This window comes from Acipenser ruthenus, chromosome 32, assembly GCF_902713425.1.
Source record: "Acipenser ruthenus chromosome 32, fAciRut3.2 maternal haplotype, whole genome shotgun sequence".
NCBI classification, from domain to species: domain Eukaryota; kingdom Metazoa; phylum Chordata; class Actinopteri; order Acipenseriformes; family Acipenseridae; genus Acipenser; species Acipenser ruthenus.
Window position 1 is genome coordinate 9527446 of NC_081220.1, and position 15064 is coordinate 9542509.

At 40.4% G+C, this 15064-nt stretch overlaps 3 non-coding genes and 1 pseudogene across 3 annotated transcripts; 3 read left to right on the plus strand and 1 right to left on the minus strand.

Annotated features, from left to right (window-relative positions):
- Positions 1–27: 27 nt before the first annotated feature.
- On the minus strand, positions 28–109 carry trnas-uga (transfer RNA serine (anticodon UGA)). The gene has a single exon. It is a non-coding gene; the product is annotated as a tRNA-Ser (tRNA).
- Positions 110–2275: 2166 nt separating this feature from the next.
- LOC131703608 (small nucleolar RNA U3) lies at positions 2276–2368 on the plus strand (annotated as a pseudogene).
- A 12307-nt stretch (positions 2369–14675) lies between these two features.
- Positions 14676–14753, plus strand: trnal-cag (transfer RNA leucine (anticodon CAG)). The gene has a single exon. It is a non-coding gene; the product is annotated as a tRNA-Leu (tRNA).
- A 226-nt stretch (positions 14754–14979) lies between these two features.
- On the plus strand, positions 14980–15053 carry trnai-aau (transfer RNA isoleucine (anticodon AAU)). The gene has a single exon. It is a non-coding gene; the product is annotated as a tRNA-Ile (tRNA).
- The last annotated feature ends 11 nt before the right edge of the window (positions 15054–15064 follow it).

Below are 15064 nucleotides of genomic sequence, written 5' to 3' on the forward strand. Positions count from 1 at the left end.
CATACAATCAATTAAAAACAAAGCTTACTTAGTCGGCAGGATTCGAACCTGCGCGGGGAAACCCCAATGGATTTCAAGTCCATCGCCTTAACCACTCGGCCACGACTACATGCTCGCCCGGTTAGTTGTGAAAATATCCAAAAGAAGTAACGGCTCCCGCAGTAATGCTGTAGATGGCAGTATAGGCTAATGAACCAAAGTCAAATGCCTTTGTTGAAACTCTGTCAGATTTGTACAAGGCAAGCACACGTGGGAAAAGTAAATACAATATACTTTCTGTTAACGTTCATAATAATGAATACATCTTTATTTCAAAATACGTAGCTATTTAACTGATCTTTTCAAAACACCCCCATCCACAAAAAACAAAGTAGATATTTATTTCAACTGAAAAACTGACTTGCTTCATGGCTGCTGCCAGAGCACTCGAGCACGTTCTGGCTAGCGTGAGCGGACTAAGCAGATAACAAGATCTACAAAATATCACATGCCAATAAAACTTACCATAATTATGTTCATTTTATTATTATTTATTTAGCAGACGCCTTTATCCGTGGCGACTTACAGAGACTAGGGTGTGTGAACTATGCATCAGCTGCAGAGTCACTTACAGTTACATCTCACCCGAAAACAGAGCACAAGAAAGTTAAATGTCTTGCTCAGGGGCACACAATGAGTCAGTGGCTGAGGTGGGATTTGTACCGGGGGACCTCCTGGTTACAAGCCCTTTATCTTTAACCACTGGACCACACAGCCTCCTACAACAAAATCACACCCCAGAGGGACTCGAAACAACAATCCCTGGCATAGAAAGACAGTGCCTTATCCATTAGGCCGCAAGGGCTGACACGAAAAGCACATTTGGTAGTACTAAAGAAAGTGGGAACAATAGTATCGTGATTTAATACATCATATCCAAGCCATCGTTGGTGTTCAAACACAACAGAGTGTTACATTGGGAAAGGGACGTACTTGTCAGTACGTATTTGACATTCATGTGGGAAGATTTAAGATTGTGAAGAAGTTTAAATATGCTACGTATTTGCGCATTGGGAACCTTACATAAATTAGGTTTTTGATTAATGCCACTTTCTTACGGACAGTAATCAAGGTGACGATACAAGACCAGAGCCAATAAAGCAGTTATTTTCCTGTCCTTTCATTACCATATTCTAGTGTGCTTGTTCAGAATATGCGTGAATCATGAAAACGTCTTGCTAATATGTGAACAAAGCCAGCATTCACTTTATTGATCACCATGTGGATTAACCGCTATTGGAACACACATGATTGTTTTAAAGATGTTAATAGACTTTTAATGTACACGTTTTAGAGCTAAACGTTTGTTGAGACAGGTCAAGCGCTGTAGCAGTGTTTAACTATTTCCTGGATGTTTGCCTTTTGGTCTTACTCTGGAAAAAGTAATAATAATAAAAAGTAGTCAAAACCATTTTTTGAGAAACCGCATTTGGGAGAAAAACTAACAGTTTGGAAACACATATGCAAAGGCATTGGATTCTATTGTGGTGTTTCCGAACTGTTGAACGTTTCTCATTACATGCAGGTTTACTGGCTTAACAAAAAGGCGATTGACGAAAAGAATGCTGTCTCGATAGCAAAATCGCGTCAAGCTGAAATAGCTCAGTTGGGAGAGCGTTAGACTGTAACGGTCCCTGCTTCGATACCGGGTTTTTGCAAACAGCACGACTAGGGTTATTTTTTTCTTAATTAATTTTTTGAATTAAAAAAAGCACATTTTTTCTTCAGTGTAATTAGAGGAAATAAAAACGTATTATAGTGCCATTTTCTAATGCAATAAAGAAATGCAAAAAACATCATCTCTGCGTGGGCTTGAAACACCAAAATTTCGATTAACAGCCGAACGTGCTAACCGATTATGGTGTTTTATTAGATAACACCCTGGGAGCTCAACAGAACAGTGTGTATGCATAGAGCTAAAATGGAAACCAAATATATACGATTCAAATGGGAATCGTATTCAGATTTTAAGCACAAATTTGATAGACTTCACAGTGCAAAGGAGGAAGGCAGACAATCCAAATGAGGCAACTGGCTCCTACTTTTTAAATCATACGAGAAACTTGAACCCAATTAAGCTTTTAACCACCTGCAGTTTGGAATGAGTTTGAAATGTTGTTGTAACACCTCAATGGGCAACAGCAATTGCATTATATGAAAGCTCCTGTTTATTTGTCAGCGGCACAGCTACCAGTGCCACTCAGAGTTGGAGGGAGACGGTCAGCCACTTGCCCATAAAACAATACTTTCAGGGATCATTTCTGCAGTTTGTTTTCAACAGAATTGCTAAACTATCTAGAGAGTATAAGGCATTCCTGCTTCGGAGGAAGTCTTCTGCCGGGATTTGGAGGGGCTTTCTTCAGGAGCTGTGGGGATGCCGATGCAACCAGGTGTGCGGAGGCACAATGTAATTCGTTTTACATTGTGCGGCAAAATTGAAGAGAATTACCTAACTAGAATCGACTTCAGTAGAAAGATTATCCAGAAAATGTTGGAGACTTCACCAAAAGACCTGAACTGTTTAATCAAGAGACCTGGAACTGAGGCAAGCTTTGATGTAAGTTTTGTAAATTCTGAAAAAATTGAAAAGTTTTTACAAAGATATAGAATGAGAAAGAATGAACTTCCTCTGAAACATTTTTTGGTTGAACCTCTGTCTGACCGGGAGATTAAAGTTGTGACTATACAGTTTTATAATGAGTCTGTTCATGAATATGACGTGGAAACATGGCTTAAGAGATACTGCAAAGTTACTTCATCTAGCCGCAAAGTTGTGGACAGAGATGGCGTGTGGAATGGAGCACGTCAGTGGCTCATTCAACTGTATAAGGATCCAGAGGGGATTGGTGGGGTGCGTCACCTTCCCAGTAATGTGACTTTGGGGGCAGCTCGTGGGTTTGTTGTATACAATGGGATGCCAAAGCTGTGTCGTAACTGTGGACAACTGGGACACCTGGCTGTGAGTTGTTCTGTAACTAAATGCAAGAACTGTGGAGGGCCGCATGTAACTGCTCTCTGCCATGAGGAGAAACACTGCAATCTGTGTGGGGAAGAGGGCCATGTTTTCAAAACTTGCCCAGAGTTGTATACCAATATAGTTAAAGGACAGAGAGTAACACAACAGCAGGATGTTGAAAGGGAGGAGGAAGCCAGCAAAGAGAGAACAGAGGAACAGCAGGATGAAGACAGGAGTCTTAAAGAGGACCTGTATAGCTCAGAGTTTTCGGAAAATGAGCCTGATGTCTCTGCAGAGGAGGATAACAGTGATAATGAAATGGAGATAATACAGCTGACTGGTAAACGGAAGCCTGAAGAATAGGCTGTGGCTAAAACAAAAAAGAAAGTCTGGGGGGTTAATACTGCCCCTGATGTTGTGCACGATCAGGAAAGAGAGCATTTACTTGCACATATTGGGAAGCAAGAAAAGTGCCTGGCTGTGATTAGTAGTCCAGACACTCCAACTCGGGGGCTGGAAATTGAAAGAACTGATTTCCAGGGCTCTACATTTCTGGAGGAGGGAGATGTGCAGACATTCTCTGCTGTGTCTGTATTTTTGAAACCAGCAGTTGTAGCAGAGGGTGAGTCAGATAACAATGAAAAGGTGGCTACCATAGGCAAAGACAAAGACAAGATGGCTGCCACAAACAAAGACAAAGACAAGATGGCTGCCACAAACAAAGACAAAGACAAAGACAAGATGGCTGCCACAAACAAAGACAAAGACAAAGACAAAGACAAAGACAAGATGGCTGCCACAAACAAAGACAAAGATAAAGGAGTTGATAACAATACAATCAACGACAAGGATAATATTGAGAACACAAGAGGAGACTATCAGTGGCATAACGTGGGAGAGAAAAAGGGGGAAAAAAGGGACAAACAAATGATTAAGTTTTTTTTTTTTTTCTGTCATTCTTGTTTATACAATTCTGTAAATGTTAGAGGTATTAAAGGGACTGATAAGAGAAAGAGTGTTTTTGGTTACCTTAAATCTATTAGTGCCGATATTATATTTTTACAAGAGTGCAGTATTTCCTTTTCAAATGATTATGCAAATTTAAAGAAGGAATGGAATGTTGGGGTATCTGTGTGGGCGGGATCAAATGTAGAAAAGGCTGCAGGGTTGGGGATTCTGTTTAAAAACCCTCATATTGAAGTTAAATCTGTTTCTGATATAATTCCAGGGCGTCTGTTAGCAGTTGATATAAAGTATCATGAAACAGAAATTCGTTTAGTGAATATTTATGGGGCTCAAACGTGTGCAGAGAGGGAACATATTTTTGAACACTTAAGATTGCTTTTAGTGAGCAACAAAACTCTAATAGTGGCGGGAGATTTTAATTGTGGATTGTTACCTGCTGATAAAAGGAAGCAGAATTTAGATGAATCAGGAAAATTGTTAAAAATAATAGTGAAAGATGCTCACTTGAAGGATGCAGCAAAATGCTTTTGCCCATTAGACCCTGGTTTTACATGGTTCAATAATGCACAGTCCTCCTTTTCTAGAATAGATTTTTGTTTCGTTTCACAGTTTTTAAATGTGAAAAATTTTGAATTGGAAACTGTTTTTTTTCAGACCACAAGAGTTTGGTGGTATCTGTTGAACTGGTTAACAATTTTGAATATGGAAGAGGTTCTTGGAAATTTAATTGTGCATTATTACAGAATCAGGATTTGGTTCAGGCTTTTAAAAAAAGGTATACAGAGTGGAAAGAGTTGAAAGTGTGTTTTGATTCGGTGTGTGAATGGTGGGAAATGATCAAGAGTAGGACAAAAGGCTATTTTATATCACTAGGAAGGAGGAGGGCAGAGGAAAGGAAAAATAAATATGTTAAATTACAAAAAAGATTACAAAACTTGTTTGGGTTGCAGAGTCAGGGGTTTGATTTCCAGGAGGAAATAAGAGATATTAAGGAGAAACTGTACAAGATGTTTTTAGAAATGGAAAAAAAGGTTATGTTTAGGGCTAGAGTCAAGTACATGGAAGAAAACGAGACTTGTAGTAGTTTTTTCTTTAAAGTAATGTTTAGGAAGAAGAGTTGCCTACAAGGCTTGAGAACTGAGAATGGGGGAGTTCTGAAAGGGAAAGATGAAATGTTAAAAATTGCAGAGGAGTTTTATAAATCTCTTTATGAAAAGAGAGAAACAGATCCTGTAATACAAGATTTGTTTCTTAAAAGTCTGGAAACCAAGGTAACATTAGAAGAGAATAATGATTTGTTGAGGGATATAAATTTGGATGAGATTAAAGAAGCATGCTTTTCTTTTAAAACAGGTAAGACTCCTGGATCAGATGGGTTGCCCATAGAATTTTATTGCACCTTTTGGGAAGTGATTAAAGAAGATTTATTAGAAGTTTTCAATGAATGTTTGAGCAGTGGACTAATGAGCGATTCTATGAGGGAAGGGCTGATAACTCTCCTATTTAAAAATAAAGGGGAAAAAGAGGAGCTAAAAAACTGGAGGCCTATTAGTCTCCTCAATTGTGACTATAAGATCTTGTCCAAGATAATAATGTTTAGGTTTCAAAATATAACGGCAAAATTAATTGTTCCTGACCAAGTATGTGGTGTTCCAGGAAGAGCTATTGCTGAGAATTTAGTATTGATTAGAGATGCATGTATCTATGCAAAGGAGAGAGATTCGCCTTTATGTTTAATTAATCTTGACCAAGAAAAGGCCTATGATCGGGTTGATCATTGTTTTATGTTTAAAGTTTTGGAGTACATGGGTTTGGATCAAAGATTTGTTAGATGGGTGAAGATGCTGTACAGAGGCATCAGTAGTAAAGTGATGGTTAATGGATTTATGTCTGCTGGTTTTGAGGTGAAGTCAGGGGTGAGACAGGGGTGTCCTTTGTCACCCCTGTTATATATTTATTGTTTAGAACCTGCACTTTTGCGAATTAGAAAGAATACACAGATTGAGGGGGTGGTAATTCCTGGCTCTGATCATCAGGAGGTTAAAGCCTTAGCATACATGGATGATGTGACATTGATGTGTAAAGACTTCTACTCTATTCAGGAAGCTTTGAAAATTATGGTTTTATATGGGAAAGCTTCTGGTTCGAAAATTAATATGGAGAAAAGTGAGGCTTTTTGTATGGGGGAGTGGGAGGAGAGAGATGAAATTAAGAAAATGTTAAAATTGAAGAATGATTACATTAAAGTTTTAGGCATGATTTTTGATAAAAATGTGAGTGGGGTAAGGAATTGGGTGGAGGTGATGAGTAAAGTGAGAAAGAAAATCACTTTCTGGAATCCCAGAAAGTTGTCAATGGAAGGTAAAATTTTAATAATTAAAGTGGTGTTTATGTCAATGCTCTTATATGTAGCAAAGGTTTTTCCTCCGGACAGAGCATCTTGCAAATCGATTAATAGGGAGCTGTTTATTTTCTTTTGGGGGGGGGGGGGGGAGAATGGAAAAGGTGAAAAGGGAAACTGTAATGTTGGAAAAGAAAAATGGAGGGAAAGGTTTTCCTAATGTCATTTTTTATTTGTATGCAAATTTTGTCTGTTTTCTAATTAACACAATTCTTCAGATGAATAAGAAATGCAGTTTCTTTGCCAGGTATTTTTTTGGACATTTTGTAAGAAAGATGGGATTAATTTATATAAATTTGACAGTGCCCTACAGTTGGATGATGCCTTTTGTATACAAGAAGGCTTCACGGTTTATTTTAGAATATGATCTGATGGATTGGCCAAAAGCAAAGTGGAAACCTAGAGATTTGCAGAAAAAGAAACTGGCAAATGATAAATTAATCAAAGTTAATTTTCAATGTGCACACGTGTCAACAGTTGTGTGGAGAAATGTAGGATATCCTGGCTTATCTAATACTCAGAAGGATATAGCTTGGCTATCTGTACATGCACACTTACCTTGTCGGCAGCTTATGTACAAAAGACAAATGGCAATGACAGATACATGTGTAAGAGTTGATTGTAAAGAAACTGAGTCGGTTGAACATGTCTTTTGTAACTGTAAGTTTGCTAAAGGATGTTGGGGGAGGTTAAAAGTGCTTCTGAAAAAATTTATCAAAACAAATGAATTGACATGTAATGTGATTATGTATGGGCCAAGAGGGGGTTTAAAAACAGATAATTGGAAGAAGGCATGGCTGATCATCAACAGTGCCAAAGAAGCTTTGTGGTTGTTGAGAAACATGAATCTGTATAATAAAACAAAAAATCAAGCAACAGAAATTGATTTTTGTAAAATTGTTTTTGGTAGAGTGAAAGATTATATATGGATGGATATTAAGAACTTGGGAAGAAACAATGCAATGAAAAACTGGAAAATTAATTCAATGACAGATTTATTTTTGTAAAATGTATGTTTTGGTGATGTGATTATGTAATGGATTTTCTAATAAACTTTTATATAAAGCACTCAGCGTTTATTAACAAATAAAAAGGTTTTAAACGGTACACAAAACAGGACACGGCACTTGCGCCAAAATAAACAGACATACAAAACGACTAAACACTAAACAGACGGTGCAGGACAGACGAACAAACACGGTGAGCAGATTTAACTATTACTTTTACTATTATTACTTTACTTCACCTCCGTCTCCAATCCCGTTCTCCACTCACTGAACACCTAACCATGAGTGACTAAACGTGCATCTATTTATACTGTTGTGCTGGGATTCAATTACTAATTAATAATTCACTTGAATCCCAGCACGTGAATTAATTCTGTGCAACCCCGTGCTCACATATTATATTTTAAATGCACGTGCGTGATGTGCAATCCCGTGCCTAAATATAATTATACACTTTTTAAATACACGTGAAACACAGACCCGTTTATATCCGGTGTACCAATGACTATACACCAACATTTACACACGCACGCAACATACAACACATAAATGCACACAGGGGCGGGGCGCATTGCCACATATACCCACTTTTTTATAATTCTTAATTGAACAAGTTTGTGACCACTTTGAGATAATTACATGTCGGATTAAGGTGTCTGGCCAGACTAACTGCAATCAATTAAGTTGCAGATGGGGAGTTTCTTACCGCATTATATGTGGTTGGTGTCACATATCCCCCCCCCAAACAAGAGGCACAACTGGGTTTAAAACCAAAGTAGGGTTTTAAGTTAACTACATTTAAGGTGTCACACTTGTGATCACCAAACTGCACTCGATAATTAACCGGTCCAAGTCGCTTCATTACTGTAAATGGACCAGTCCATTTGGGCGCAAGCTTAGCTGAAAACTTAGAAGCAGCTTCAGATAAAGGGTGTGACCTAACCCAGACCAAATCACCCTCCTCAAATGTTACATATTTATGTTTGGAGTTGTAATACTTGGCCTGCCTAGTCTGAGCCTTATCTACATTACTAACCACCTGATGAACAAACTGCTGTTGCCTTTCAAGTAAGTTTTGTCTTAACGACTCTTGCTGGGGAGCTACATTACAAAGCCGATCCAATGGCCCTTTTAATCTTCGCCCCAATGCCCGTTAAGTGGGACTAAATCCTGTGGATTCCTGGCGAGCAGAATTGATGGTGAATCGGAATCAGCAAATCCACTTATCCCATTCTTCATTGTTATTCCCCACATAAGAGGCGATCATTGTCTTCACCGTGCAGTTTATAAGTTCTGTGAGGTTGATTTGCAGGTGGTATGCTGTAGTGAGCTTGTTCACAACTCCCCAGGTCTTACAGATACCTTTCAGGAGTTGACTGGTGAACTGGCTCCCTCTGTCAGACACCAAATAGCGTAGTGTGCCCCATCGAGTAAAGATGTCCCTAATCAGGATGTTAATAATCCGGGGAGTCTTGCCATCTCATAATGGAAAAAAACTCAACCCATTTTGAGTAATAATCAACAACTACCACAAGTATGGTGTTACCGCTCTTACTGCGGGGAAATGGGCCCATCAGGTCGATTCTAAGCATTTCTCTCTGTTCGGGAACAGTGGTGGATTGTAAAATTCCTGCAGGTTTTGTGTTCGATGCCTTATACTGCTGACAGGTCTGGCATTCCTTAGTATGTCTCCAAGTTTCCTTGCGAATCTCTGGCCACCAGGCCACCTCCAGCATTCTGAGAAGTGTCTTTAGCCTGCCCAGATGTCCCCCTAGTGGATTGTTGTGGAAGTACTGTAAGAAAGTTGATGTTAACTCAGAGGGGACCACAAGCTGAAACTTGAATGCATCGCCTTTGATTGGTACCCGCCTATATACAACTCCCTGGTGTTCCACATAGGTGATGCGGTCAGGTTTGGTGGTGGTGTTGGAAGATGTTAATGAAGCGAGGATCTCCTGGATGTTCTTATCCCTTGACTGAGAGGCCGCAATTTCGTCAAACAAAACAGGCAAATCCAAGCTGAAGCTCTGTGAATTGCTGGAGTAGACTGCAATATTGGATGGACCAGATACTGGAACCTTCGATAAAGCATCAGGAACGGTATTGAGACTTCCTTTTCGATACAGCACAGTGAAGTCAAATTGTTGAAGTCTGAGTGTCCATCTAGTGAGCCGGGAGGATGTCTTTGGACAATTGAAGGCCCAGGCTAGAGCTGCATGGTCGGTTACAACTTCAAATTGACCAGACTGCACCCAGCTACCTCCAGACCCTCATCTCTCCCTACACCCCCACTCGACCTCTCCGCTCCTCCTGCACTAGAGGACTGGCTCTACCTCCTCTACGCTCCCCTGCCTCCTATGCCTGCTCCTTCTCCACCCTCACTCCGCAGTGGTGGAATGACCTACCTACAGATGTCAGGACCACCCAGTCCCTGACCACATTCCGGCGCCTCCTTAAGACTCACCTCTTCAGACAGCACCTGTAGAACTCCTCTGTTTTTCCTCTGGGACACTATCATCCTCCCTTAAATGCGCTTTATTTGCTCTTATCTGCCCCCTATTTTACTGCATTTAATCCTGTACTTCAGAATACTGTAATCTGCCAAGTGTTTAATCTGTAGTATTTTGTATTTAATCATATCTTGACGTAACTATCACTGTCACTGTTATCTGCTGTATTATTGAATTGTATTTTGTCACACTTGTACTTGCTTGAACCAAAGTCATTGCATTTATCTTGCTCATATTGAATTACTTGTACTGTAACACTTGAAATGTATTTGCTTACGATTGTAAGTCGCCCTGGATAAGGGATCTGCTAAGAAATAAATAATAATAATAATTGTATTCCTTCCAAGAAATAACGCCATTTCTCCACAGCCCAAACGATTGCCAAACACTCCTTCTCTGAAGTGGAATAGTTCTTTTCAGCACTACTGAGGATTCGGGATGAGAAGGCAATAACATGCTCTCCATCAAAGTTCTGAGCCATCACTGCGCCCAACCCCACATCACTGACATCTGTGTAGACCTTAAAAGGTTTAGAAAGATCAGGATGCGCGAGGATGGGTGGAGACTGTAGTGCTGCTTTGAGTTTCATCCAGCTCTCATGACACTCTGTAGTCCAATTCCACAGCATGTCCTTCTTCTTCGGGTTATTTAAGGGTACTGCGATGTCAGCAAAACCTGGAATGAATTTATGGTACCATCCGGTCAACTCCCAAAACCGCTGGACCTCCTTCAGGTTTGTGGGCTCAGGGTAAGACTGAATGGCATCCAATTTTTTTGGATCTGCAGAAATGCCATCTCCCGAAACCACATGACCTAAAAAAGTCAAAGTGTGATTAAACAAATGACACTTCTTTAAATTTAAGGAAAGGTGAGCTTGGTGTAATCTCTTAAACACCTCTCCAAGGTCCCTTAAGTGCTGCTCCTCCGTCCTTGAATACACATTAGTATCATCAATATAAACAAAACAAGATACTCCCTTTAATTCACCGAGGACCTGTTCCATTAGCCGCTGAAACGTGGCAGAGGCTTTCTTCAATCCAAAAGGCATAACGTGGAATTGAAACAATCCAAAAGGGGTGGTAAAGGCAGTTTTCTTCTTGCTATCCTCAGCCATCGTCACTTGCCAGTACCCTGACTGTAGGTCAAGAGAACTGAAAACACTAGCTCCTTTAACCCTTTGTGGTCCTATGTCAGATCTGGTCCGACATTGCAATTATAACTATCCGGTCCATTGTCGGACCCTGTCCGACATCAAAAAACGCAAAAAACAGCTTTCTAGTCGTTTTTTCTCAGGAAAAAGCCAAGAAAACCATTCAATAGCCGAGTGGGAGCAACAGGATCTGAGACAAGCCAATAAAAAAAGGCATATCTTTAATAGTCATACTTGCCCCTAGCATCCCATATGGGCGGTCATAAGGAAACAAGCTGGCTGTTACTGTAGCAGTGCACAGAGACTATCACGGACATTTGCCGAGCTTTTTGAGATGTTATAGTAATAAAATAATGACTTGGATTGCATTATTGAGGAGTTTGGTGATAAAACGAGTGATCAGGAGATGATTGATCGGGATGTACGACTATTATTATTATTATTATTATTTATTTCTTAGCATATGTGAAAGCGATAGCGAACGAAAGGGTGGGGAGGGGCTGGAGATGCCTAGTGAGTGCTTTGTTGATATGCAGGGCCTTTTAAACCTGTTTGACTGTGGAAAAAAAATACTTTTAAACAGCACGTCTAAAATTAACTGCACGTGTGAAAATAAATTGGACCTGACGCACCTGACGCACACTTAATAAATGGACTGCAAAGGGTTAAAAGACTAGAGGATATCATGTATCAAGGGCATGGGGTATGCATCAAAATGTGTTTTTACTTTAATCCGCCGATAATCCACACAAAAACGCCAAGATCCATCCAGCACAACAGGAGAAGCCCAGGCGGAAGTCGAAGGTTCAATAACCCCATCCTCTTTCATCTGGTGCAGATAATGCTCAATGATGGCTCGCTTCTGTGGAGAGACTCTATAGGCACGTGAACGCACAGGAACTTCATCAATGGTATGTATTACATGCTTTGTAACATTGGTTCTTCCCAACTGGTTTGAACACACCCGTGTCCACTGCCTCATCACTCCCACAAGGTCAGGTCATAACAACGACAATAAATCACTCAACGCACCTGATGGTTCTGTGATAATAGTGCTAATGTGCCCCGTGATAGTTTTTGGGCTCTGAGGTGGAAGCGCATAATGCAAACAGATTCTGGGCAACAAGTCTCTGGGACGCCATGCCTGTTCCCATGCTGTCTTTTCCAGGAAGGGATGAAAGATATATCTCCCTCCATTCCAAACTCCATACTTTCTATTTGCCACGTCAATTCTTGTCTTGGTCTTGTCGAGAAAATCCAGCCCGAGGACGATAGGAAACGCCAGGTCTTTATCTGCCAGGATGAAAACAGGAATTGACCAGAACGTGTCATGAAAGCTGAAAGTAACGTGAGCTTTACCCATTGCTGTGTGAGAGGTTCCATTTGCCAAGGAAAACTGCTGCTCCGCACAAGGTGTCAGTTCTTCTTCTGGACGGCAAAGCCCCTTCCATAGCTTCCAGCAGATTAGAGAGTATGTGCTACCTGTGTCCAGTAAAGCTTGTCCGCAAACCCCTCTTGCTTCTATCTGCACTGCTAAAAGTGATAAAACATCCAGGCCAGGTTTCATTAAACGTTTTTTAGGCCTGCTGTGGATAACACTCACCTCTGCCAGTTTCTTTGGCTTCTTTTGTGGGCGTGACTATGGAAGGTTCTTGTTATTCACCTTCGCCCAATATTCCTTTTGATTAGCCCAGTCTCTCTCAATCATCGTGCCCACCTGCACGAGCTCAGACACAGACTTAATTGCCCCACGCAGCCCACTAGCAAGTTTGGGATTGGCATTATTGAGGATTCGGTGCACCACGTCTGCTTCTTCAATCTTCAGGTCTCCACTTAATGCACAAGGCACGATAGTCATAGGCAGAATCTCAAATGCACTCCTGGGGGGACTGCACTCTGTTCCTCAGTCGATCTTCTATTTCGGTTTGGAAATCGGAGGGTAAAAAAAGCCTAAAAAAAAGAGATTTTAAAAGCATACCATGAATGTAAATTGTGGCGTTCCGCAATCCACCAACTTTTTGTTGATCCTTTCAGAACAGACGACAAGGTAGCCATCAATCCAGGGTCAGACATAGGGCGCAAGGCTAAAAACTCCTCACACAGCTCCACATATATCATTGCGTCAGATGTTTGTTCATCTGTACCAAATTCTGGAAAATTAATTCTAATAGGCAACTTTGACCCTCTTCCTTCACTAGGTAATGCTTCTCAGCCTGGTTCACAGCTGGAACCGAAGACAATAAAGGGATACTAGCCTTTCTGGCTAATTTGTTAAGTTTATGCTCCCAAGCTTTATCTCGCTTGCCTAAACAATCAATAATAGCCTTTTCCAATTTTAACACAGGCTGTACTACAAATTCTTCAGTTTGCCCAAAACGTGTTCACACCTGCTCTCTGAATATCTCCTCCCGATTAAAGCTACTCGTTTGAGCTTGACGTACATCCTGCTCTACATTCCTTATACGGTCATTTATGGCTTGTATATCCTGTTTCACTTGTTCCAACTCCTGTACACTATTAACCAAGTCTCCTTCATCTTCACTCTCTGGCTCACTCAGATATAAGAGACTAAGAGAAGAAGCTAAATGATCTGTTTGATCCCTCCTAGTCACCACAGGTGCATTTATGTCAGTAAAAGCAACAGGGTCTGAACAACCAGTGTCAGTAACAGCAATGGGCGAGAGTGTGGTAGAATCTGAAGCCATGATAGACAAAATTGCACAGATGCACAAAGGGAAAGGTGTATACCCACTTTTTTATAATTCTTAATTGAACAAGTATGTGACCACTTTGAGATAATTACATTTTGGATTAAGGTGTCCTGCCAGACTAACTGCAAACAATTAAGTTGCAGATGGGAGTTTCTTACCCCATTATATGTGGTCGGTGTCACAAACTCATGTCATTTATTTGATTTCTTGTCCTTGCCATTTACAGCATGTTGGTAAAAGTACTAGACAGTTACGATTGCACATTAATGAGCGAGCATAAAAGTTCAATTAGGAGAAAAGATATCCACTCACCACTAGCTAGACATTTTATAGATGCCAAACATTCCGTTTCAGATCTTAAATACCGTGGCATACAAAAAAATATTTCAAGCTCGAGGAGGTGATAATCTCGATCAAAAACTATTACAATGTGAATCCAAATGGATTTCTATTTCCATACGGTACAACCCGAGGGATTAAATGAAGAGCTAGGGTTATCATGTTATCTGTGATATAATGTGCAAGCATACTTGTCTTTCATAAGAGCTGAAAATAATTAAATGATAGCGCATTGAGATAATGTCTGCTACTGGCAGATTGTTTACAAATGTACTCAATTATGTTACAACTTTTTTATCTACGAAAGATATCTGTAACATTTATGTAATGCCTGTGTGGTTTTTTATTGAAGTTCATTTGCTAACAGACTGTTCTGATTTGTTTCTAACCATGAAGCGATCACTCTGTTTGATGTATATTTTCTTTCTGTAAGAGGAGTGTCCTTGTGATCCCTTATAAATGCGACGAAACAGGTCGCCCTCCTTAATATAAACAGATAAAGAATAAGTTCACGCACACACCAGGTGTTTTACTGTAGCGTCAGACATTGGAGGTTCAGCAGTGTACTGCAGTGTTGTGCAAAGTTGTCGGTGTAAGTCAGGATGGCCGAACGGTCTAAGGCGCTGTGTTCAGGTCGCAGTCTGGAGGCGTGGGTTCGAATCCCACTTCTGACAAATCTGTTTGTTTATTTATTTCTTAAAACGTCCACCAAATGCTTGGTAATTTGATTTGTTTTTCTTGTTAGTATTCAAATCACAAGGTCACGAGGCCTCTAATTATGCCTTTCCAATACTTTGAATGTGTTATTGTTCAGTTTAACATGAGAACATCTTGGTAGAACAATCATAATGTCCGCAGGACTTATTTTCCTCGGGTTCTAGTATCAAGTTTTGAGTGTGTGGCCGGTTAGCTCAGTTGGTTAGAACGTGGTGCTAATAACGCCAAGGTTGCGGGTTCGATCCCCGTACGGGCCACGGCTTTTCTT